This window comes from Lissotriton vulgaris, chromosome 4_1 (genome assembly GCF_964263255.1).
Source record: "Lissotriton vulgaris chromosome 4_1, aLisVul1.2, whole genome shotgun sequence".
Lineage (NCBI taxonomy): Eukaryota > Metazoa > Chordata > Amphibia > Caudata > Salamandridae > Lissotriton > Lissotriton vulgaris.
The window spans coordinates 2,067,915,651-2,067,938,721 of NC_141691.1; the positions used below are offsets into that span (position 1 = coordinate 2,067,915,651).

Sequence of the window (23,071 nt, forward strand, 5' to 3'; positions counted from 1 at the left end):
CAAAGAGAAGGCAGGGTAAAAGGATGTCCCAACTTCGCCTAAGCTTTTCAGGTAACCCTTCTATCATCCCTTTTGGGGTCTTGTTAAATCTTTCAACAAGCCCATTGCACTGTGGATGGTAGGGTGTAGTGAACTTGTAGATAACACCACACTCTTTCCACATTGCTTTTAGATATCCAGACATGAAGTTGGTACCTCTGTCTGAAAGAACCTCCTTTGGAAAGCTCACTCCGGAGAAAACTCCAAGTAGGGCCCTTGCCACAACAGGAGCTGTTGTGGTCCTCAGGGGAATTGCCTCTGGATACCTGGTGGCATGATCCACTACAACCAGTATAAATCTGTGCCCAGATGCTATTTGGGGGTCCATTGGTCCAACAATGTCTATCCCCACTCTCTCAAATGGTACCCCCACCACAGGTAGTGGTATAAGGGGGGCCTTTGTGGTGCCACCTGATTTGCCACTGGCTTGGCAGGTGACACAAGAGCGACAAAACTCCTTGGTATCTTCGGACATGTGAGGCCAGTGAAAGCGAGGGACAAGCCTGTCCCAAGTCTTGTTCTGGCCTAAGTGTCCTGCTAAGGGAATATCATGTGCCAAGGTTAGAAGGAAGCCCCAAAATTGCAGAGGTATGACCAACCTCCTGGCAGCACCAGGCTTAGGGTCTCTAGCCTCTGAATAAAGGAGCCCATCATCCCAATACACTCTATGGGTACCTTGAGCATTCCCAGCAGCCTCAGCAGCAGGCTGCTGTCTGAGGGGTTCAAGAGAAGGGCAAGTTAATTGAGCCTGCCCCAGATCTGCCCTTGAGGGTCCCCCTGTCCCCAGAAACTCAACCTGATCCTGTTCAAGCTCTTCCAGGACAGTCTCCTCTTAGATCACAGAATCAGCCTCCTGTGAGGACTGATCCTCAACCTGGGGCAAGTGGGAAGGCACTGCCTTAACCCTCTTGCTCTTTCTCTTGGGTTGTGCTTGGTCTATTGTTCCAAGATTCAGCACAGGTTCAGGTAAGCACTTTTTGGCCTGTGACCTGGTCACAGCAAGGACATGTGCTGAAATACCTAGCATCTCTGCATGAGTCCTGTACTCCACTTCTGACCACATAGAGTCCTCTAGATCATTGCCCAAAAGACAGTCAACTGGGAGGTCTGTACTTACCACAACTCTCTTGAGGCCAGTTACCCCTCCCCAGGAGAAATTAACAATTGCCACACTATGGGGAGTAGTGACATTGCTAGCATTGGTCACCAGGTAATTATCACCCAGTACAAGTTGTCCAGGGTCCACAAAGTTAGGTGCCACCATTGTGACACTGGCACATGTGTCCCTGTAGGCCTGAGCCACTTTACCATTAATCAAAGGCATCTGCCTGTACTTGCCCAGAGTACTGGGACTCATAATAGGGGACAAATCCATGTCCCCATCACAGATCAAAACTGCCTGAGTAGGAACTGTGACTAGGCCAGACTCCATCTCAGTACCCATGGTTAACCCCACTATAGCTTTAGTTTGGGGGCTGCCACTGCTGACTGTACTAGGGGTTGCAGTTGCCTTAGGGGCTGCAGTGGCAGGGGCTCAACCTTTCTTAGTGCACTCACTAAACCAGTGAGAAACTGACTTTCAGTAATTACACCAAGGTTTCTTTTGGCCATCATTCTTCTTTTTCTTTCCATTTTGGGAACCCCCCTCATTAGTATTATTTTGGGGGTCTGAAGAAGACTTCTGGTCTTTTTGTTTCTGATCTCCACCCTTCTGGTCTGCCTTCTTTTGATCACCACCTTGGTTCGGGGGCTTCTGCTTAACCCTGGTTCTGACCCATTTGCCTTCTTTCCCAATTCTTGGGGAGAGGTCAGATCTGAGTCAATCAGGTGCTGATGCAACAACTGGTTCTGGCAATTATTAAGGATCTGTTCTCTCATTATTAGATTGTACAATCCTGTATAGTATGTAACTTTACTTCCCAGCAACAAACCTTCCAGAGCCTTAGTGGCACAATCAACAAAATCAGTCTAGTCCTGAGTCTTAGTATTTTGAGTATCTCTGAACAACAACCTGTATTGCTCAGTGGTTAGGCCAAACCCCTCAATAAGAGCACTCTTCAGGACAGAGTAGTTTTTAGCATCCTCAGGTCTAACAGTGAACCTTTTTTTTTAAAAGGAGAGCCACAAGATTGCTGCCCACTGATCCTGAGGAACCTGCTGTACCATGCAGGCTCTCTCAAGAGCAGTTATCCATTTGTGGATATCATCCCCATCTCTGTAGGGGGGCACAATCTTACTCCGGTTTCTATTGTCATAGGACCTGTCTTTATCCTTAGGGATACGGCTGCCACCAGTGGAATCTAATCCACTTAACTTTTCCTCCCTTGCTAAAGCAAGTTTAGCTTGGGCCAGGGCTACTTCTTGCTTCTCAATTTGAAGTTGGACATCTCTCATCCTAGCCGCATGTTCTTTTCTCTGGGGGGAAGTCATTCCCCTTTGAGATCTCCTGGAGGCATTAAACTGGTCAGATTCCCTGGAAGGAGATCTAACCCTTCTAGTGCCAGGGTTAAGTCTACTATTGGGCCTGGGAAGGTGGACACCTTCTCCATTCCCATGCAGGCTTAAGTTAGCCTGGCTCAATCTTCTAACTTGAACCTCGCCATCCTCCTGATTATCTGAGTCCTCATCATCGTCTACCTCTTCAGGCTCAACTTCTGGTGTATGGGTCTCAACATCAGTGGGGTTTCCCTCTCCTATCTTACCTGATGGACCTGTCTCAGACTCCTTCTCAAGATCAACTTTCTCTAGGATTGCTATGAGGATAGGGATGGTGGGGTTGTGACCCCTTTTCAGCCCTCTTGCAGTGCATAGGGCACTCAAGTCTTTGTGGCTGAGTTTTTCATAACTGGATGGTGCCTTGTGAGGGTCACCCACAGGTAGAGAACTGGAGGGTTCACCTGTGCCAGGCATGACTAGTGAAGTGTAAGTGGTGCACTTACCTACACTATATGTTTACCTACTGGAACCTCTCTAGAGGTTGTAGTCAGGGTGTGCTAAGCCCTTTGGTCTACAACCAATAGGTTCAGTAGAACTTAAGTATGTTAAGCTTTGTTTATATGTACCCAAGGTACTTGATGTGATCTTTCAAATGATATTGTCAAAGATTACAATTGGTAAAAAAAACAGCAAGCTCAAATCCCAACCGCTGCACACCAATGTGAGAAGTTGGCCTGGTATATGATCACTATTCTAGTGAGCACCTTACACCAGTCCAAAGGACCCTTATGGTGATTGGTTGTAAGTCAACCTTATAGACCAGCTATCCTAGGGGTAGCATGGACAAAAGCAGTCTTAAGCTAAACTCAAGAGGGCATGTGAAGCCAGCTGTTTTACCATATGCAATCCTTTTAAATGCCAAATGAAAGGACACCACACAAGTTATATATTACAAAATATATCTATTTATTTCTGAATAATTCTCTATACTCTTTATGAGCACAGAAGCACAAGCGTTAAACAAAGAACGCAGTATAACATAAAATAAGCTGCACAATTATGGATAGGCCGGGTGGCCACTCAAACCATATATTAAAAAAAGTGGTATAAGTACCACGTCAGGAACAATGGTAAGGCCTAGGGCCTTGGGAATCGCTGGGCCTACACTGGACTAATGAAGGTTAGGACATAGAAGGCCCACAGGATGCGGGTGCAGTGTCTATAGGCAACCGCGTTTACCATAGAAGTCAATGGTGCGTAAAAATCAGAAAGTTATAAGTTTAGGAGACTTCCGACTGGACTAGAACTTAGCCACTTAAAACTAGAACACTAGAGGTGTAAACCACCTCAGGAGCACCGGAGTTGTATCGTTACCTCACCCACTGGAAGCGGGTGCATAGGTGCCAAAGTGTGTCGGGTTTCTTCGTGAAGTTCTATGGAGCCTGCAGGAAAAGATGCTGCAGACGGCCAGGAGAGAAGAGTCCGGTTGGATCCAAGGATGGATCGAAGATGGAGAGTACCTGAAAGAAGAGGGGACAGCGTCTGGGTCACTAGCCAGTGACCAGGATTGAACCAGGACGGAACCAGGTAATGTCGGGTTGCGATCAGGTTCTGTCGAGGAGTTTTTCTCCGCTGCCACGTGGACCAGGAAGGATCGAGGATGACCAGCTGGTGAACATGAGCTGTCCCACGAAGGCTCTTGCTCTCGGCAGTATCGGTACTCGAATCTGAGTCACCAAGCCTTGGCTAAGGCAACCCACGCAGGACTCTGAGATGTCTTCTTGATCGGACCGGGAACGTCCGATCCGTTGCTCCTTTTCAGGGGAGCTAGGGCCAGTCTGGAGCAACCAGACCAGCAGTTCAAAATCGTAGGTTTGTCGTCACAGAGGCCACTAGCCAACGGGCAAGTGACCGGACAACGCGTCGAGCAGGAAAAGTGCAAAAGGGCCCCACGCAGCACTCCGAGAGTGTGGAGAGGTGATCTTTGGAGCACAGGCTGCTCGGGGCTGGGGCTTCTGAAACCCCAAAGCACAGCGTCGAGGGAGCCTCGGGAGCTGCACAGGAAGCACTTCGTCGACTTTTCAAGATGGCCAGTCCCACGTCTAACGTCACCTCCACTGGTCTAAGCTTTGCTAGGACTGTGGATCGGGCTGTTGGAAGTCTGGGACTCCAGGTCTTGTCGGTCTCTGTCGTTCGAGCTCTGGCGGGAGCAACGGCAAAGGAAGTCTTGATGCGCTGATGGTGCCTGCTTGAACAGGGTGGCCACTCCTTGACCACAAGGGAGATTCTTCAGTCTTCAACGTTGAGTAGGATGTCGAAGGGTCCAGAGTTTTGTTTCAAAGTTTCAGTCCGAATGATCTAGTTTGCATTGGCACAGCTCCTACCTTTATTCCAAATCAAGGGGCTGGATCACCTGCTAGGTCCCTCCTACGCGTGGGACCCAGGAAAGGGGTGGTTACACCCCTTTCCCTTTGTCCAGTTTCACGCCAGAGCTGGGGCTGGAGTTCCCCAGCACCGGTTTGAACTGGACTATGCATGGGATGCCTTGTGCACCCCAGGCAGTGTCTAGTTTCATTCAGCCCTCCCTGCCCCAATCCACTATCTCCTGTCTGGGGTGGTGTAACACCTCCTTGTGACAGGATACCATTTGTCCAGGCCTCCCCTGCCGGAGTTTCGGTCAGCAGCAGGAGGCGAGACTTGTGTCTGTGGCAGCAGCATCCATTTTGTGATGCTGAGGCTCTGGTTAGATTTAACCACGTTTAAGCAAAGTAACATGTCTTCTCCCTCTAGAAGGGTGGAATGCTACCCCCGTCGCCAGAACTGGCGAGGGGGTAGTATTCCAAAGCGTATGACACCTTACACGACATGTTTTGATAAAGCCAAACCAAAGTTAGCAAGTAACCACGAGGATTAAAATGCACGTAAGAGTATATGGTATGGCAATATCCCAGAACAGCTAAGGGAGTTGGTCCCGAAAGCTGCAGACAGGCTCAGCTCATGCTAGAGCACCATCTCACATAAAACCAAGCACTCTGCCTCCAGGATTGTTAAGGCCTGCCATAAGAGTGACTTATAGGTGTATATGTGTCCAGATATAGGTTTAGATATAGGTATACTATATCTAAGCAAGGGGTGATTACATCACCTTGCCCCAGCTGAGTGATCAGCCAGTTGTGTCAGATTGGATAGCCAGCCAGGGGTGGCAAAAGATATGCTGCAGCCCCTGGTAGGCCTTGGATGCACCTATGCCCTGGGTACCTATAGTACTCTGTAAAGGGGCTGATAAGGTGACCAATGTCCAATTGGTAATGTACCTAGAGTACATGGTTGTGAATTTATAGAGAGAACAGCAGGCTGTGGGTCTGATTAGCAGGCCCACAGCCACATTAAGTCGAAAACCAGTGAAGCAAAAAGCAAAAATTGGGGTGACCATAGGAAAGCAGACCCTCCTCTCCTACAGGATCGCTTGACCAACAGGGTATACCATACAACCCTGTAAAAAGAGAGAAAACAGAAGTACGAATGGTACCCTTGGGGCAATTCAGGATAAAAAAGCATATTTGCACTTTGCACTGGTCATTTATGAGCTCATCTTGTTTATTTTTGTTTACTAGAGGAATGCTGCCACTATTGTATAAATGTATATTTAAAACTGGTGTGTTTTATATTTTAATGTAAGACATCATGGTTTAAGCATTTTTTTAATATATTAAGTTGAAATTTCATTGTTTGTGTGGCGTGTGGGCTGAGGGGGGAGGGCGATGAATTGTTTTGACAAATGCACTTTGGTTGTATACGTTCTTAAAATGTCCATAAAAGAATCTAAATGAAAAAATGGATATCAAGGTACATTGGTTTCTATTAATCCTGCCCTAATGATCTTGGGTTTTTAGAAAGTACCAAGACAAGCGAGGTGATAATGGCAGAGACAGTTTTTTGATTTTTTTACGATGGCTATTGCTCCACTCTGTATCACCTTGCAATGGCTAAGCGTCAACCCTCCCACATTTAGTAGTTGGAGGGCTAGGATATTAAACATCTGTAACATAGAAACTCCTCTATATAATATGAAATGGCAAAGAAAAAAAGCCATAGGACGAAAGATCTGGACCCCCGATTACTACATGGCTGAACAAGGCCAGTTCCAGCGAGGGTTAAAGTGAGAGTCTTCCCCGGGCAGTCTATCCACTGGCTGACCCAGCAAGCCCCAGTCTTCTACAAATAGTAAAAATCTGCCTCCTGCATGTAACATGTGATTTTGCAATAGACACATTAACTTTGATTAAAAACTGTGACTATACAAATCACAGATCTCTCCAGCAAATATGTAAACCTCTAAAATGATCTTACCATAATTATTGTTTCATGAGATTTATGGGCACATAAAGCTCTCTGCAACAGGCGCCCCTAACCCCATAACATTTTAAAATGTAGACTTTGCAACCAATTAAGCAGAACAGATTATTTGCCAAGTTTCTCCTTGTGTCAATTTGTCTGTGGTAAAGATTTTGAAAAATAAATGTAGAAATTGAGGCCCTTATTTTGCATTGGGTTGTGTAAGTTTTTTGGCACAACCCGAGGCAAATTCTCATTTGTTAGATCAGGTAATTTGCTCAAATGTACTCCATATATACCTGCTAAACATATGTGTGAGGTCTTAAGATCTGATGTCACTGCCTGTGATGTCACTTCCTGTGAGGTTATGGGTTGCAATGCTCCTTCCTGTGATGCTCCTTCCTGTGATGCCACTTACGATGTCACACACTGATATCCTGTGCCATGATGTCACTTGCATTCTATCTAAAGTGGTTAGCCCCCCCAACCCCCATTTTTTTTGTTGGGTCAAGCATAGCGCATCGCGAATGCGCTGCTCAAGGAAAACGACCTCTTGGAACCACTCTTGACCTCTCTGCAGCCTCAATGCTCATCTAACCTCATTGCAGCTGCAGTGGTCCTCTGATCTCCCTGCACCCTCGGCCTCTCTGAGCTCCCCTCAGCCTCAGTGCTCCTCTGATCTCCCCCAGCATCAGTGTTCCTCTGAGCTCCCTACAGCCCCAGTGCTCCTCTGAGCTCTCTGCAGCATCAGAGGAGCACTGAACAATGGAAACGCTAGGAGAGAAATTGGTTGATAGTTTCCTGGCTGAACTGCATCACTTGGGGTAAGTTTTCAAAAGAGGAATGACTTTGGCGTATTTCCATAAGTCATGGGAGAGAAGAGACATCCCTGATAGATGGGGCACCAACTCCATGGGGAATTGTGGCTGGATATTACTGAAGAGAAAGATGAGGCATAACTGAGAATGGGGCGAGGACTCTGATTGTGAATGCGGTTAGTCATTGCAGAACGTCTCACATATACAAAAGTGTTAGTTTGACAGACAAGTGCATAAATTGTATTAATCCTGTAATGTACCTATGCAATCACTGTATGCATTCAGTCTCTTTTTTTCTAATCACCTCACACTGGAAGTTACCTTTGAAATCACTTGCACATCTAGTGTTCACTTTAAATTGTATTGAATCATAAAGCACCTCAACTTAAGACTAGGCCTGATATGGGTTAAAGAAATACCACCTGGAAAAACATTTGTTGTTTGAGACTGAGCAGGGATATGTGAGCACTCTGGATTTGCTGTTAAGTGGCAGAGGTCATCCTCGCTGTGCGCTGCACGTCTACCAGGGCTAATTACTGGGCACATTGTGTTTCTTGGTGTGCTGAGGAGGATGATGATTTCTGCCCCTACACCTCAGGGCACCAGTCTTGTCAAACCCTACATGGTTGTAGATCTGAGCTTTCTCTGGAAAGTGCTTTTTTGTCTGTGGAATGCATAGAGAGCCGGGAACGAATTATTGGTATTTTAAGAAGGTTTGTATAAAGAGTGAGGGACTTTGTGGCAAAATAGTTGTGTAGAAAATGTATGAATTAAACGTTATCTGGGGTTAGTCTAGGGCCGTTCTGTTTGTGTTCAGGACCAGGTATCTATTTTGTGTCTCAAAAATCCCCTCTCTAAATAAAATTTGACCAGGAGGGAGGTGGTCAGGCACTCCCAGTCATGCTCCGCCTTGGGAAAGTAACTCTTTGCCCAGCAGTCAGTTCTATGGTGACCATGCTCAGTGGTCCCTGGCAAAGGTGAGTATCACCCTCCCATATCCCCCTGAACCTTTATCACACCTCGTAACTCATCCCTATTCCCTTGGACCAACATGGTGTTATGGTGGGGAACACCTTCAGGAAAAGATTGCTGGTGGCTGTGAGTGGGCCTCTTGTGGGGTATAACTTACTTTGCAAGGCTGGGGAGAATCTCATGGTCCTGGATTTGTTTCTGGCGATAGAAGGATGTTGTCTACCCTTCCTCACAGTACCAGACCATGGCTGTTTTGGATCCCACATGTTCTCTGCGAGGTAGGGCTGTCTGTTTTGAGATCATAAATAATTCTTGGCTTTGTACTCCCGTGTATACTTGTGTGAATTATGATTCGCTGCAGTGTGTCTTTTACTAGTAGTGGGTTACTTTATATAGAATATATTCCTTTTGTCTGTTATCTGTTCGTTGATTTGTGCTTCCTTGCCTAGTTGGAGTCAATGAGTACAAGAAGAGAAAGATTCTACTGCAAAATCTCTGTATGGATTTTTGAAATGGCATGACGAACCCTCACATTGCTGCTTTATGAGAGATAACAAACTTGTGTTAGGACATTGTAGGTCTGCAATGTTATGAAACAGCTTCTTAGATTTGAAATACTGCTGATTTTGCTCAGAGAAGTAATCCAATATTACTTGCATTATGAACAAGCATTTACAATGCAACGGTTTCGCCTTTGCAAAAGTTTGAGCTATTGGCATTGTAAATGACAAACTTTATTTATGTGTTGGTTTTGAAAACAGATAAATAAATGGCATTGTCATTTACAATGGCAATAGCTTAATCTCTCGCAAATGCGAGACCTATTGCATTTTCAATGCAATAGGTCACGTATTTACGCAAGTTTGTGCTATTGACATTGCAAATAATTCCCATTGCGCAGCACGCATACCCGGTCTGTACCAAGGGTTTTATTTATTTAGCGGATGGAAACAGTTGGGGGGGGGGGGGGGGGGGGGGGGGGGCACGCCAACTATTTTACCCCCTCACACACATTACCAGTAACGACACTATGAATAGTTCTAGTTTAGTAAAAATGTGGCTGGCCAGAAGTATCTGGCAGTCCCTGCTTTCCGAGTGCAGTATTTCCTTTTAAAAATAAATGCAATGTTCACAGTTCCAGTTTAATATAGTGTCAGACTTCGGATAAAATAGAAAGATGCAGGTTAACACTATGTCAAACCGTCAGAGCTGTGCGAGGTAACAGTCGCACGGTACAAGATGGGACCTCTAAGGTGAGACACTGTAATGAATGCAATGGTCATTACAAATAAAGTATTTTGAGGTTTATTCCCAACAGGTATTCACCCACAGTCAGGAGCGTCCTATCAGCCCGGAGTCGGTTCAGTAACTACAGTCCCTGAACGAACCTCGAGCGCAGAACACTCTAATCAATTCAAAGGAATACATAAAGGAAAACACAACATAACAAATACAATCTGCTGGGTTAACATTCTATACATAAGCATTACCTCATTATTACATCACCTCCCCCCTTATCAACAAAAACAAACAAAATACAAATTAAAACGTAATATCTAACAAATTCATTGAACGTTGTAGGAACTCTTCCCAGTCTTCCATTACGACTAAAAGAAGTGGAAGGGTACAGACACCTACCAGGGTTGCATTCCCAGATGTGAGCCCCTCGGCGGTTCAGGTCCGCAGGCTCCAGATAGCGCAACACCTCCCGCGCCAACTCGGGGTCTGCGATGAAGCGGCGGAAGCCTTTACTAGCCTGGGCCCGCTCCTGCAGGTACTCCAGGTCAGGGACTTCTCGTTTCCACAGCGCCCCAGCCGCTGCCACAGCGGAGACCCCGCGGAGGGGTAGGGTCGATACCCAAGGAAGGTGGCGCAAGAGCAGCGGAGGCAAGAGCAGTCACCCGCTCTGGAGCGTGCACATGACGGCAGAGGCGGCCCTCGCGCACAGCCCTGCAGGGTGTATGTTTCCACCTGTGCCGACAAAGGTCAGCACCCCACAAAACACCCGGGTGCCATTGCACGTGTGTGACCTTCTACATGGTGCAGGAACGCTGGAGGTGGCACAGGCCGTCAAACCAAAGCACACACGGGCTTTTACTTCCGCTTCCGGAGCACACGGAATGTAAACAGGACGCTCTAACAAAGCACTAGAGCGCTAACTCACAATTTACGTTGTGCTAGCATCAAGCGAAAGGTGCTGGATAAACACAGAGTACATTCCATAAAACGCCACTATCTTTCAGACTGTAAACACGCTTGAACCGTTTGGTGTTTTCACTGTACTTTAAACCGCAGGTGCTCTTAGTGTAAAGAACCCAAAGCAAATACATATTGATTTTTCCACTGACAGTCTGTTCGGACTTTCCCCGCAAATACATAAATTACGGCATATCGGACTAGACCCTGTTATGGAGGTGTTCGCAGCCAATCAAGTCAGTGTAAGCATGTTTTATGTAGCAGTCCAATATTGATTCCAGCATTCCTAACTGTACCATTGGCTAGGAGCCCTTTGGTCAATTGTTAATTTGCTGCATTGCCGCAGAGAGTGCAATCAGCTGAAACAACGATCAAGTGCTCTTTGGATGTTGATCGCTGAAGCCGGAGCATGCCCTCTGTTCACAGTATGTACCTGTGCACTTGTATGTCTTCCTACAGTTGACGGGTTTAGATGTCAATGCAAAAGAAGGAGAGTCGGTACTGACTAGACCAACTGTCCTTGCTAGTAAACTCAACAATCCCCACAATTTCCCATCGATAAAATAAAAGCATTTTATCCATGCCTAGAAGCCGAGCTCCATATTTTACATAAACAATGGGTACAGTATACTAACTCCGACCCTTCACACAAAAGCTATGCACAGGAGTTGTTTAGCGAGACTATAAAGCAAAACGATTAACACCGTACAGACATTTTTAACGGAGGCGATGCACTTCACTGACGTTTAATAGTTGCACGCCATTCAACACATCAGGTCAGTCACTGACGAATGCTGAATTAGGGAACTTTATTTTGCGAAAAAGAATTCTGATCTAACCTAAAGTTAACATGCAGCGTTCTGAAAACAGAAACAAAATGAAAGTAAGGTCTATCATATATCAAATATTCGTTTCGAAATTAACAAACCAAAAATAATGTAAACCCACTGGTTTTTATGTCAAACGACTCGACCTTTGTAAGCTGGCATTCCTATTGGTTAAGATTTTAAATTAGTGGGACACATTAATTTATCAAACACTGAATAAGGTTCTTCCTCTTAAGATAAACCTATACACTGTAGATAGGGATTGTATAGAAAGCAAGTTTTGTTATTAAAGGTATGTTCTGTAATGGAATGTCGCTTCACAGCCACCTTTAAACATTTTACTGGAAAGAAATATATGCTTGCTGGTGTATCTACCCCTCATGACCATACATGGTGTCAAGGGGAGGATCAGTATGCGTACGATATGAGCTTCTGTATACTAAATTCAGCTTCCATCTTGGTTGAGGATTGCATCGCGTTGATGTGGACAGGAGTTAGCCTGTAGTGGTAGGGATACATTGAGCTGGGTAAATGAGGGTGGGCAACTCAACCCCAGCAGTGTGGTGCTAAAAATCTCTGTGTCTCACGGATGAACAAAATGCGATATTTGATAAAACTTTTAAAAAGTCAACAGCTGACGTGCCTGAATGACATCTTAAGAACTTTTGGGATTCATTAAGTGATCAGAACAAGTCTATGCTTCATAATACAAGTTTATCAAAAAAAATGCATCACATCAAATTCCTACACCGCGCACATCAATCAATCAATCAATCAATGACACTTATAGAGCGCGCTACATAGGCGCTGGGGTGGGAGGGGGGGTGCCGCTACTGCTCGAACAGCCAGGTCTTCAGCTTCTTCCTGAAGGATGAAGGAGAGGTGGTCTTGGGTCAGGCGCAGGTCGGGAGGGAGGGAGTTCCAGGTCTTGGCGGGCAGGTAGGAGAAGGACCTTCCTCCTGTAGTCGCTCTTCGGATGCGGGGGACGGCGGCGAGGGCGTGGTTGGCTGATCGGAGGTGGCGTTTGGGAGCGTAGAAGTTGATCCGGCTGTTGAGGTAGCTCGGGCCTTGGTCGTGTAGGGCTTTGTGTGCGTGGGTGAGGAGGCGGAAGGTGATTCTTTTGTTGACGGGGAGCCAGTGAAGGTCTCTCAGGTGTCCGGTGATGTGGCTGGTTCGTGGGATGTCGAGGATGAGTCTGGCTGAGGCGTTCTGGATCCGCTGGAGTCTCTTCTGGATCTTGGCGGTGGTACCGGCGTAGAGGGCGTTGCCGTAGTCCAGTCGGCTGGTGACGAGGGCCTGGGTGACGGTCTTCCTGGTCTCGGTGGGGATCCACCAGAAGATCTTCCGTAGCATGCGTAGGATGTTGAAGCACGCCGAGGAGACGTTGTTGACTTGCCTGGTCATGGAGAGGGAGGAGTCCAGGATGAAGCCCAGGTTGCGTGCATGGTCTGTCGGTTTGGGTGCGGTGCCCAGGGCGGGAGGCCACCAGGAGTCGTCCCAGGCGGAGGGTGAAGAGCCCAGGATGAGGACCTCCATCTTGTCAGAGTTCAGTTTCAGGCGGCTGGTCGTCATCCACTCGGCTACCTCTTTCATCCCTTCGTGCAGGTTGGCTCTGGCGGAGGCGGGGTCGTTGGTCAGGGAGAGGATCAGCTGGGTGTCGTCTGAGTAGGAGATTATGCTGAGGTTGTGTTTGCGTACGATGGCCGCGAGGGGGCTCATGTAGACGTTGAAGAGGGAGGGGCTCAGAGATGATCCTTGAGGGACGCCGCAGATGACTTCGGAGGCCTCTGACTTGTACGGTGGTAGGCGGACTCTCTGTGTTCTTCCGTCGAGGAAGGAGATGATCCATTCCAGCGCCTTGTCCTGGATTCCGATGTTGCTGAGGCGCTGTACTAGGGTGCGGTGGCAGACCGTGTCGAATGCCGCGGAGAGGTCTAGGAGGATGAGGGCCGCTGTTTCTCCATTGCCCATCAGGGCTCGGATGTCATCGGTGGCGGCGATGAGGGCGGTCTCGGTGCTGTGATTGGCTCGGAAGCCGGACTGTGAGGGGTCGAGGGATCCGTTCGTCTCGAGGAAGGCGGCCATCTGCTTGTTGACGGTCTTCTCGATGACTTTCGCAGGAAACGGGAGGAGCGAGATGGGGCGGTAGTTCTTGAGTTCGGTGGGGTCCGCTGTTGGTTTCTTGAATAGAGCGCTGAGTTCGGCGTGTTTCCAGCTCTCAGGGAAGGTGGCGGTGTCGAAGGAAGTGTTGATAATGTCTCGCAGGTGGGGTGCGATGACAGCGTCGGCCTTGTTGAAGACGTGGTGAGGGCAGGGGTCGGTCGGTGATCCGGAGTGGATGGAGTTCATCGTGCGGATGGTGTCTTCGGTGCTGATCGGGGTCCAGGCGTGGAGGGTGGTGGTGGGGGGTGGTTGTTCGGTCATGGTGTGCGTTGGTTGGTTGTTGAAGCTGTTGTGTATGTCCGCGATCTTGTTGTGGAAGTATGAAGCGAGGGAGTTGCAGAGGTCTTGCGATGGGGTGATGTCGTTGTTTCCTGCGCTGGGGTTGGAAAGCTCTTTCACGATGTTGAAGAGTTCCTTGCAGTTGTGTGCGTTGTTGTCCAACCGGTCCTTGAATGCTGTTTTCTTGGCGGCGCGGATCAGCTGGTGGTGCTTCCGGGTGGCAAGCTTGAAGGAGGTCCTGTTGTCCGGTGTAGGTTCCCTTCTCCAGACTTTCTCGAGCGCACATAATTACAAAGCACACATAAGCAGTAATTGGACCCGATCACACAACAGTTTATGGTGTAAACACGCTCGACTTTTCTGCCAGTTATCTTTGAAGTGTACCGAGGTACTTAAAACGATGTTGCACTTTATGCCCTGTTTAAATGTCTAACGCGCGGAACCTGAGCTCAGTGAAATTGATTGTTGGGAAAGGAGCAGAAATAAACTTGAATGAAAAAATTCCCGTTAGCCTGGCGCTGACAGAGGCTGGGTGGGTGAACTGGGCATCAAAGGGCGCAGTGCTTTCAACCGTCTTGGGCAGACACCCGCTGTGTTAGTTATGTAGTCCGCCCCCGCTGGCTGTAGAGGAAGTGGCAGCACGCTCTAGTGTCCAAGGAGCCTTGTTGTTCACTCATTCATACAGTGGGGAAGGGTGAATACAAAATGAAACAAGCGCCCTCCCTTTCATGCTGCCCGGGAACTACCTACACACGGTCCCCGCTTTCTCTATCCTTAAGTGAAAGCACTTGGTCCCTGCGCTAATAAGTAACTGAACGTTCAGGGAGGGGTGCAAAGTACGGATCCGCATGAGGTCTCAGGCAGAAGAGGGTGTGTGGCAGAAACGCCGCCATGGGGCAAAGGTCTGCTGTCAGGGGAGGAGGGCTCTAGAAGCGAACCTATCTCTGAGCGGGGACGTTGCGGTTAATTTGGGAAGGTGGGGTGAGGGGAGTAGAAGGCAACCCCCCTTCCCCTCCCTCGCTATGTACTTGTTTAAGAACGGAACCCACGTTATCGCCTTCACCCACCCACTGCGTCAATACTTGCAACTACGGCCTGCGAGCCCTACTTCCCTCCCAATGTTCTAGCATAGCCCCGAGATCAGCCAGCGAGGCTCCCTGGTCACGGCAGCGGGCTACGTGCACACCCACCGGCACCCAGCCACGACCCCTGTTCACCTGACTTATGCCCCCAACATCCCATGCTCCGAGGCCCCCTGCGGCACTCACCTGACAGCATGTCGATGGCCTTCATCGCTCAGGTCTCGTCGGGGCAGTCCACGAAGGCGTAGCCCGACTTCAGCAGAAACTGCCCGGTGAACGGGATTATGGACTCCTTGAAGAGGCTCCGCCTCGCTCAGGTTCCCGACGTACAGGTTGTTAATCTTTTTCTGTGTGCAAACGGCCGCCGAACGCGTTACACAGCCAACTGGGTTTTACTCGAGAAGCAAAAAAACACAAAACCTAATAACGCAGTTGCGCATATACAGGATTTGAAAAAAAGAGCAGGTTGACAGTCAAGTGGGATTGAAAACGTTTGTGAAATAAAACAATAAAATGCCTTAATTTCATTCCAGGATGTGTAAATAAAAAAAACAAGTCAGGTCCCGGGCCGGCCAGCCAATGACAGCGCGGCCCAGGGAATGACGTCACGGGGGTGTCCCGGGCCGGCAGCCAATCACAGCGCGGCCCGGGACAAAGGGGCGGGACTTAAAAAAAGCCAGAGAAACGCCCTTGAATCGCGTTTTCCCGAGAAAGCGTGATTGACAGCCTCTGTCTCCCAATGGCTAGCCTCCATTTATGGAGCTAGCCAATGGGAAACAGAGGCGGTCCGAACATCCCTACTGTAGACAAAAGTTTTCGATCTGGGAGGGGCACTGCGTGCCCCTCGCCAGGTCGAAACCTAAAAATTACTGCACAAAGCCAATAAGATTCTAGGGCGGTTCCAGTGGTGCTTCCAGGGATCTGGTATTTGGAGTCTGAGTCAGTGGAGGGACCGTTCACACACACACACACACACACACACACACACACATTACTAGTCCTAGAAGTTACTTGTCTGTTTTGGGTGTACTAGTGATGTAGCTGGGCTAGAAACCAGTTAAGCGTCATGTTAAGGGGCACACATGTTTTCAAAACTGAACAGTCTGATCAGTACTGATCTGATTGGCCGAGGCACCAACTGGATCGACTAGCTCACCAGTTTCAATCAGAAATGTGTACTTTACATTTATCCTCTAACTGTGTCATTAAACCTAGATATCTTGAGTGCAGACCCTGTTGCTTTCTCCTCCCTCCTTCTCTGCCTTTCCCTTTTAAAATACCTACTTCCGCATCCAGTTTCTCTGTCTTTTATGGTCCCTTTGATGAAAGCAGATACCTGATTTCCATCCCACCCTCACAGAGATTTGTTTCTCATTCACAGAATCAAAGAACCTGATGAATAGACCTGCAGCACCCCAACCATCAGAGAATCCCTTGGCAGCATCACCAGATGATCAACCGTATCAGTGTGTAGAGTCTGAGAAAAACCCTCATCCGGAGGTTGGACCTGGATACACACCCTACGATATACGTTCAGAGGAGAAACACAGGCCTAGTGTGTGGAAAATGCTCAGAGATCATCTTTAAGAACAGTTGAAAAATATGCACACAGATATCATCTCTTTGAGTATACAGAACTTGAAAACCTTTGGTTCACTCAGGACTCCCACAATTGTAATTCTAATGCGAAATTGGAGCAGTTAATCTGAATATCCTGAGGATGGGTCATATCAGTGTAAGGAGTGTGAAAAACGCGTGACCCCCCAGAACATTTCTGTTGAAATAACAGCGAACGCTTACAGGGTAGAAAATCAGGCTGTATATGGAATGTGGATAAACCTGCAATGAGTGAACTTCTCTTCACAGGCATCAAATAGTTCATTCTGAGGATAGGTCGTACCAGTGTACTGATTGTGTTCAAAGCTCCGCTGAATCAAAGAAGCTGTTGAGAGACTAGATAGTCCATAAAGGGGATGAGCGCTATAATGTACGGAACGTGGGGAAAGCTCCATTGAGAAAGGCACACTGGTGAAACAACAGATAATCCATGCTGGTGAGAAACCCTATAACTGTAATGAATGTGAGAAACACTTCGCTGAGAAGAAATCACTGTTACCATATAGTCCATACTGGTTAGAAACCATGCAACTGTACAGAAAATGCAAAAAGATTCATTAAAAAATGCACACTGCAGAAGCATAAGATAATGTAAACTGGCGAGGAACCCTATCAGTGTACTTCACTTGGAATAGCTTACAGTACATTCATCAAAGTACCCATACTGGTTAGAAGACCTATCACTGTACAGAATGTAGGAAATGCTTCAGTGAGACCGGCACACTGATGATGCATCAGACAAGCCATTCCGCCGATAAACCATATCAGTATACAGAATGTGGTAAAAGCTTCATTAAGACATACAGTTTGTTGAAACACCAGAGAGTCCATACTGGAGAGAAACCCTTCCACTGTACAGAATGTGAAAAAAGATTCACTTGGAAGATCACACTGTTCGATCATCAGAGAATCCATACTGGTGAGAAACCCTATAATTGCACTGAAGCAGGAAAAGCTTTACTATGAAAAGCAAATTGTTAATACATCAGCAAATCCACACTGGTGAGAACACCTATCAGTGTACAGAATGCGAGAAAAGCTTTACTGTGAAAAGCATTTTCTTGAATCATCAGAGAATGCACACTGGTGAGAAACACGATCAATGTACAGAAAGCAGGAAAAGCTTTACTCAGAAAAGCAAATTGTTAATACATCAGCAAATCTGCACTGGTGAGAAACCCTATCAGTGTACTGAATGCGGGAAAAGCTTTACTGAGAAAAGGGCTCTGTTGACCCATCAGAGAATCCACACTGGTGAGAAACCCTATCAGTGTACTGAATGCGGGAAAAGCTTTACTGAGAAAAGGGCTCTGTTGACCCATCAGAGAATCCACACTGGTGAGAAACCCTATCATTGCACAGAATGCAGGAAAAGCTTTACTGTGAAAAAAAGTTTGTTGAATCATCAGAGAATGCACACTGGTGAGAAACCCTATCAATGTTCAGAATGCGGGAAAAGCTTTACTCTGAAAAGAATTTTAGTAATGCATCAGAGAATCCACACTGGTGAAAAACCCTATCAGTGTACAGAATGCGGGAAAAGCTTTACTCAGAAAGGCAATTTGTTGAATCATCAGAGAATCCACACTGGTGAGAAACCCTATCAGTGTACTGAATGCGGGAAAAGCATTACTCAGAAAGGCGATTTGTTGAATCATCAGAGAATCCACACTGGTGAGAAACCCAATCAGTGTACAGAATGCGGGAAAAGCTTTACTCAGAAAGGCAATTTGTTGAATCATCAGAGAATCCACACTGGTGAGAAACCCTATCAGTGTACTGAATGCGGGAAAAGCTTTACTGAGAAAAGGGCTCTGTTGACCCATCAGAGAATCCACACTGGTGAGAAACCCTATCATTGCACAGAATGCAGGAAAAGCTTTACTGTGAAAATAAGTTTGTTGAATCATCAGAGAATGCACACTGGTGAGAAACCCTATCATTGTTCAGAATGCGGGAAAAGCTTTACTCTGAAAAGAATTTTAGTAATGCATCAGAGAATCCACACTGGTGAAAAACCCTATCAGTGTACAGAATGCGGGAAAAGCTTTACTGAGAAGGGGACTCTGTTGAATCATCAGAAAATCCACACTGGTGAGAAACCCTATCAGTGTACTGAATGCGGGAAAAGCTTTATGGAGAAGCGGGCTCTGTTGACTCATCAGAGAATCCACACTGGTGAGAAACCCTATCATTGCACAGAATGCAGGAAAAGCTTTACTGTGAAAAGCAGTTTGATGAATCATCAGAGAATGCACACTGGTGAGAAACCCTATCAATGTACAGAATGTGTGAAAAGCTTTACTCTGAAAAGCAGTTTGGTAATGCATCAGAGAATCCACACTGGTGAGAAACCCTATCAGTGTACAGAATGCGGGAAGAGCTTTACTGAGAAGGGGACTCTGTTGACCCATCAGAGAATCCATACTGGTGAGAAACCCTATCATTGCACAGAATGCGGGAAATGCTTTACTTCGAATAGCAATTTGTTAATACATCAGAGAATCCACACTGGTGAGAAACCCAATCATTGCACAGAATGTGAGAAAAGCTTTACTCTGAAACGCAGTTTGGTAATGCATCAGAGAATCCACACTGGTGAGAAACCCTATCAGTGTACAGAATGCGGGAAAAGCTTTACTCAGAAGGGCACTCTGTTGACCCATCAGAGAATCCATACTGGTGAGAAACCCTATCATTGCACAGAATGCGGGAAATGCTTTACTTTGAATAGCAGTTTGTTAATACATCAGAGAATCCACACTGGTGAGAAACCCTATCATTGCACAGAAAGCGGGAAAAGTTTTACTGTGAAATGCAATTTGTTGATTCATCAGAGAACGCACACTGGTGAGAAACCCTATCAATGTACAGAATGCGTGAAAGGATTCACTCAGAAAAGCAAATTGTTAATACATCAGCAAATCCACACTGGTGAGAAACCCTATCAGTGTACCGAATGCGCGAAAAGCTTTACTGTGAAAAGCAGTTTGTTGAATCATCAGAGAATGCACACTGGTGAGAAACCCTATCAATGTACAGAATGTGGGAAAAGGTTTACTCAGAAAAGCAAATTGTTAATACATCAGCAAATCCACACTGGTGAGAAACTCCATCGGTGTACAGAATGCGAGAAAAGCTTTACTGTGAAAAGCAATTTGTTGAATCATCAGAGAATCCACACTGGTGAGGCGTATCAGTGTACAGAATGCGGGAAAAGCTTTACTTCGAAAGGCAATTTGTTGAATCATCAGAGAATCCACACTGGTGAAAAACCCTATCCGTGTACTGAATCGGGAAAAGCTTTACTGTGAAAGGCAATTTGTTGAATCATCAGAGAATCCACACTGGTGAGAAACCCTATCCGTGTACTGAATGCGGTAAAAGCTTTACTGAGAAGGGGGCTCTGTTGACCCATCAGAGAATTCACACTGGTGAGAAACCCTATCATTGCACAGAATGCAGGAAATGCTTTACTTTGAATAGAAGTTTGTTAATACATCAGAGAATCCACACTGGTGAGAAACCCTATCAGTGTACAGAAAGCTGGAAAAGGTGTAGTTACAGGAGTACACTGTTGAACCATCAGAGAATCCATACTGGTGAAAAACCCTAACATTGCACAGAATGTGGGAAAAGCTTTACTCTGAAACGCAATTTAATACATCAGAGAACCAACACTGGTGAGAAACCCTATCATTGCACAGAATGCGAGAAAAGCTTTACTCAGAAAAGCAATTTGTTAATACATCAGAGAATTTGCACTGGTGAGAAACCCTATCCATGTACAGAATGTGGGAAAAGCTTTACTGAGAAGGATACTCTGTCGAAGCATCAGTGAATCCATACTGGTGAGAAACCGCATTGGTGTTCTGAATGTGGGAGAGTCTTCACTAAGTAGCAAGCTGTCATAAGACATCAAATAACCCACACTGGTGAGAAACCATATCCATGCACAGAACGTGGGGAAAGCTTTACTGATAAGAAATCACTGTCAGAGAACCCATACTAATGAGAAACCTTTTCCTTGTTCTGAATCTAGAAAAAGCTTCAAGGTAAAGATCATCTTCGCCATGGTGTCAGATCAAGAGCTTTTTTAAAGTCCGTTTTACCCCATTCACTCCCTTTCTAAGATTCCCTCGCCATGAAAACTGTTTGTTCTTTTTTAAAAATACTACTTGTATCATTAATTTATATGCACACATGAAGACACACACCTGTGAAAATAAATGTGCAATAATACGTTATTTGCAACAACAAAGCAAGATACAAACTTTTCTTACTGTGACAAAAATCCATGTTAGAAGATCTTTAACATGCATTATGCTGTTTATTATCATTGTTATTTTTTTAAAGATGTATTTTTATTTCATGAGTACGTGAAATGCTATATACTGTTGTTATATGTAGTAAAAGAACAAAAGCAATGCTTAATTATGTAGTTAAGTGTGCGAGAGAGTCTTTTTGCAGGCTCCCCATATATATTTTGCTCTAATGTTGCTGGAGTTAGTGCTGTGTAATGACTCTGTAGTGCCTGTGGAACCTACATTCCAGGCCTCAGTGCATGTACTCTGACCCTTAAAAGTTTATGTTTAATTGTATTATCTCCATTTGTTATAAGTTTACTGATACATTGGTCCCTAATGTATGACACCCGATGTACCAGGGTCCATAAGTTAGGTGTTCCTCATGTACTGCAACACTTATTGTGCAACCACAAGTGTGACCAAGTGTAACATCTCTCTCACACATGCCAATGCAGGCCGGCAGAGCAGTTTTAAAACTACTAACTCGACTGCCATTTCAACCTGTGGCAAAGCCAAAACCTTCCTTTTTAACATTTGTAATTCACATCTAAGGTAGGTCTAACAAGCCTTAAAGGCAGGTTCCATTATATTACAGAGAAGGATATTGAATCTAGTTTACATGTCCTGACAGCAAAAACCCTGCATTGTCGTTTTCACTGTATTAAGACTTGTAGCCCCATTGGTTAGTATGGAGTTACACACTTACAACTCAGTATTGCTAACTTTCAAATGGGACTACTAAAGTTGAAGCTTTTAGGTATCAAAAGAATCATTGCATTAAATCTAACTTAATGAGCAAGTTGAGTTTAATGTAACTATTTTATAAATTGCAATTTTTAGAAAGTTGTCACTTTGTTACCCAAAACTTTCTAGTCATCATCTTTGGTTGCACACAACTGCTGTCCTTGAGACAGCCTGCTACTCTCCTAGGAAGAGGTGAAAACAACTCTCAGGAAGGGGAACTAAGGACCTGCCCAGGGTAAGAGGTTTGATCTTCTGGCAGGACGGCCAGAGGGGGTGTGAACACCGAAGACGAGCTTGAAAGATGTAGCCACTGTTGTGTGATTCTTGCTTGGCCCATTGTCGCTTTCCCTGTTAGCCTAACTGTGCACGTTGTAGGCCACTTTTCTTTTGCACACGTTACTACATAACATGCTTGCCTTTGTGTCACATTGTATTTTCACACAGAACCTGCACATGTTTTCATATTTTATTAATTTTCCTGTGATTTAGTCTAAAAACACTAGACAAGGTCAAACAACAATGCCCCTTGTTATTCTCTGTGGTCAGTCACAAGCAATTAGACATAACTAGAGAATGCAGCTGCTGTTTGTGAGCACACTTATCTCGTCACATAACTGAGGACGGGGTTCTGTAAAGACACACACTGAGGGAAGGTCCTGAAGAAAGAGTGCTGCGTCAGCTGAGATGTAGAACAACCAACAATGTATACCACGATACGGGTTCCACCACTAATTTTGGATATCTATAATATAATCATTTAGCTTCAGTAGAAAGAGGGGGGGTAGGATAAACTGTCTTGTAACAGGACAGGCCTTTTGATGGTATGTTTGTTATTGCATCTTAGAGCATGACAGCTTAAATAAATATTATAAACTACCTTTGTGTCTCTTGTTTATCTTATTGTTGACAGTACGAATGAGAGCAAAACTGTGTGTCCTGTTACCGCTATCCCTGACAGGGTTGAGTGTGTTGTGTTCCGGAGTGCCAACTAACTTGTTTCTCTGTTTGCTCCACCTTTGAAGGGCAATTGGTAGTCACTTTAGGAAGCGTTTGCTCTTTTGTTTAGACAGACAAGCTAGTTTCTCGGGCACAGAGGGGAAAAGCTGCTGTCAAACTGTTTTTTCAAGGGGAGTGTTGCCCCCAGGTAACCACACCTATTGGATGGGCTAGAGCCCTCCACACACAGAAAGGTCCAGCCATGTTGGGAGTGGGCAGAATAATGTACTCTGGGATAGCTAAATGCCACATGTAAGATT

At 45.9% G+C, this 23,071-nt stretch overlaps 1 pseudogene across 1 annotated transcript in view; it reads left to right on the forward strand.

The window, feature by feature from the left end:
- Positions 1-22,688, forward strand: part of LOC147725018 (uncharacterized) — a 105,212-nt pseudogene extending 82,524 nt beyond the window's left edge. The window contains exon 2 of the transcript XR_015309951.1: positions 16,529-22,688. The product of XR_015309951.1 is annotated as an uncharacterized LOC147725018 (transcript). The remainder of the gene's footprint in view (positions 1-16,528) is intronic.
- The last annotated feature ends 383 nt before the right edge of the window (positions 22,689-23,071 follow it).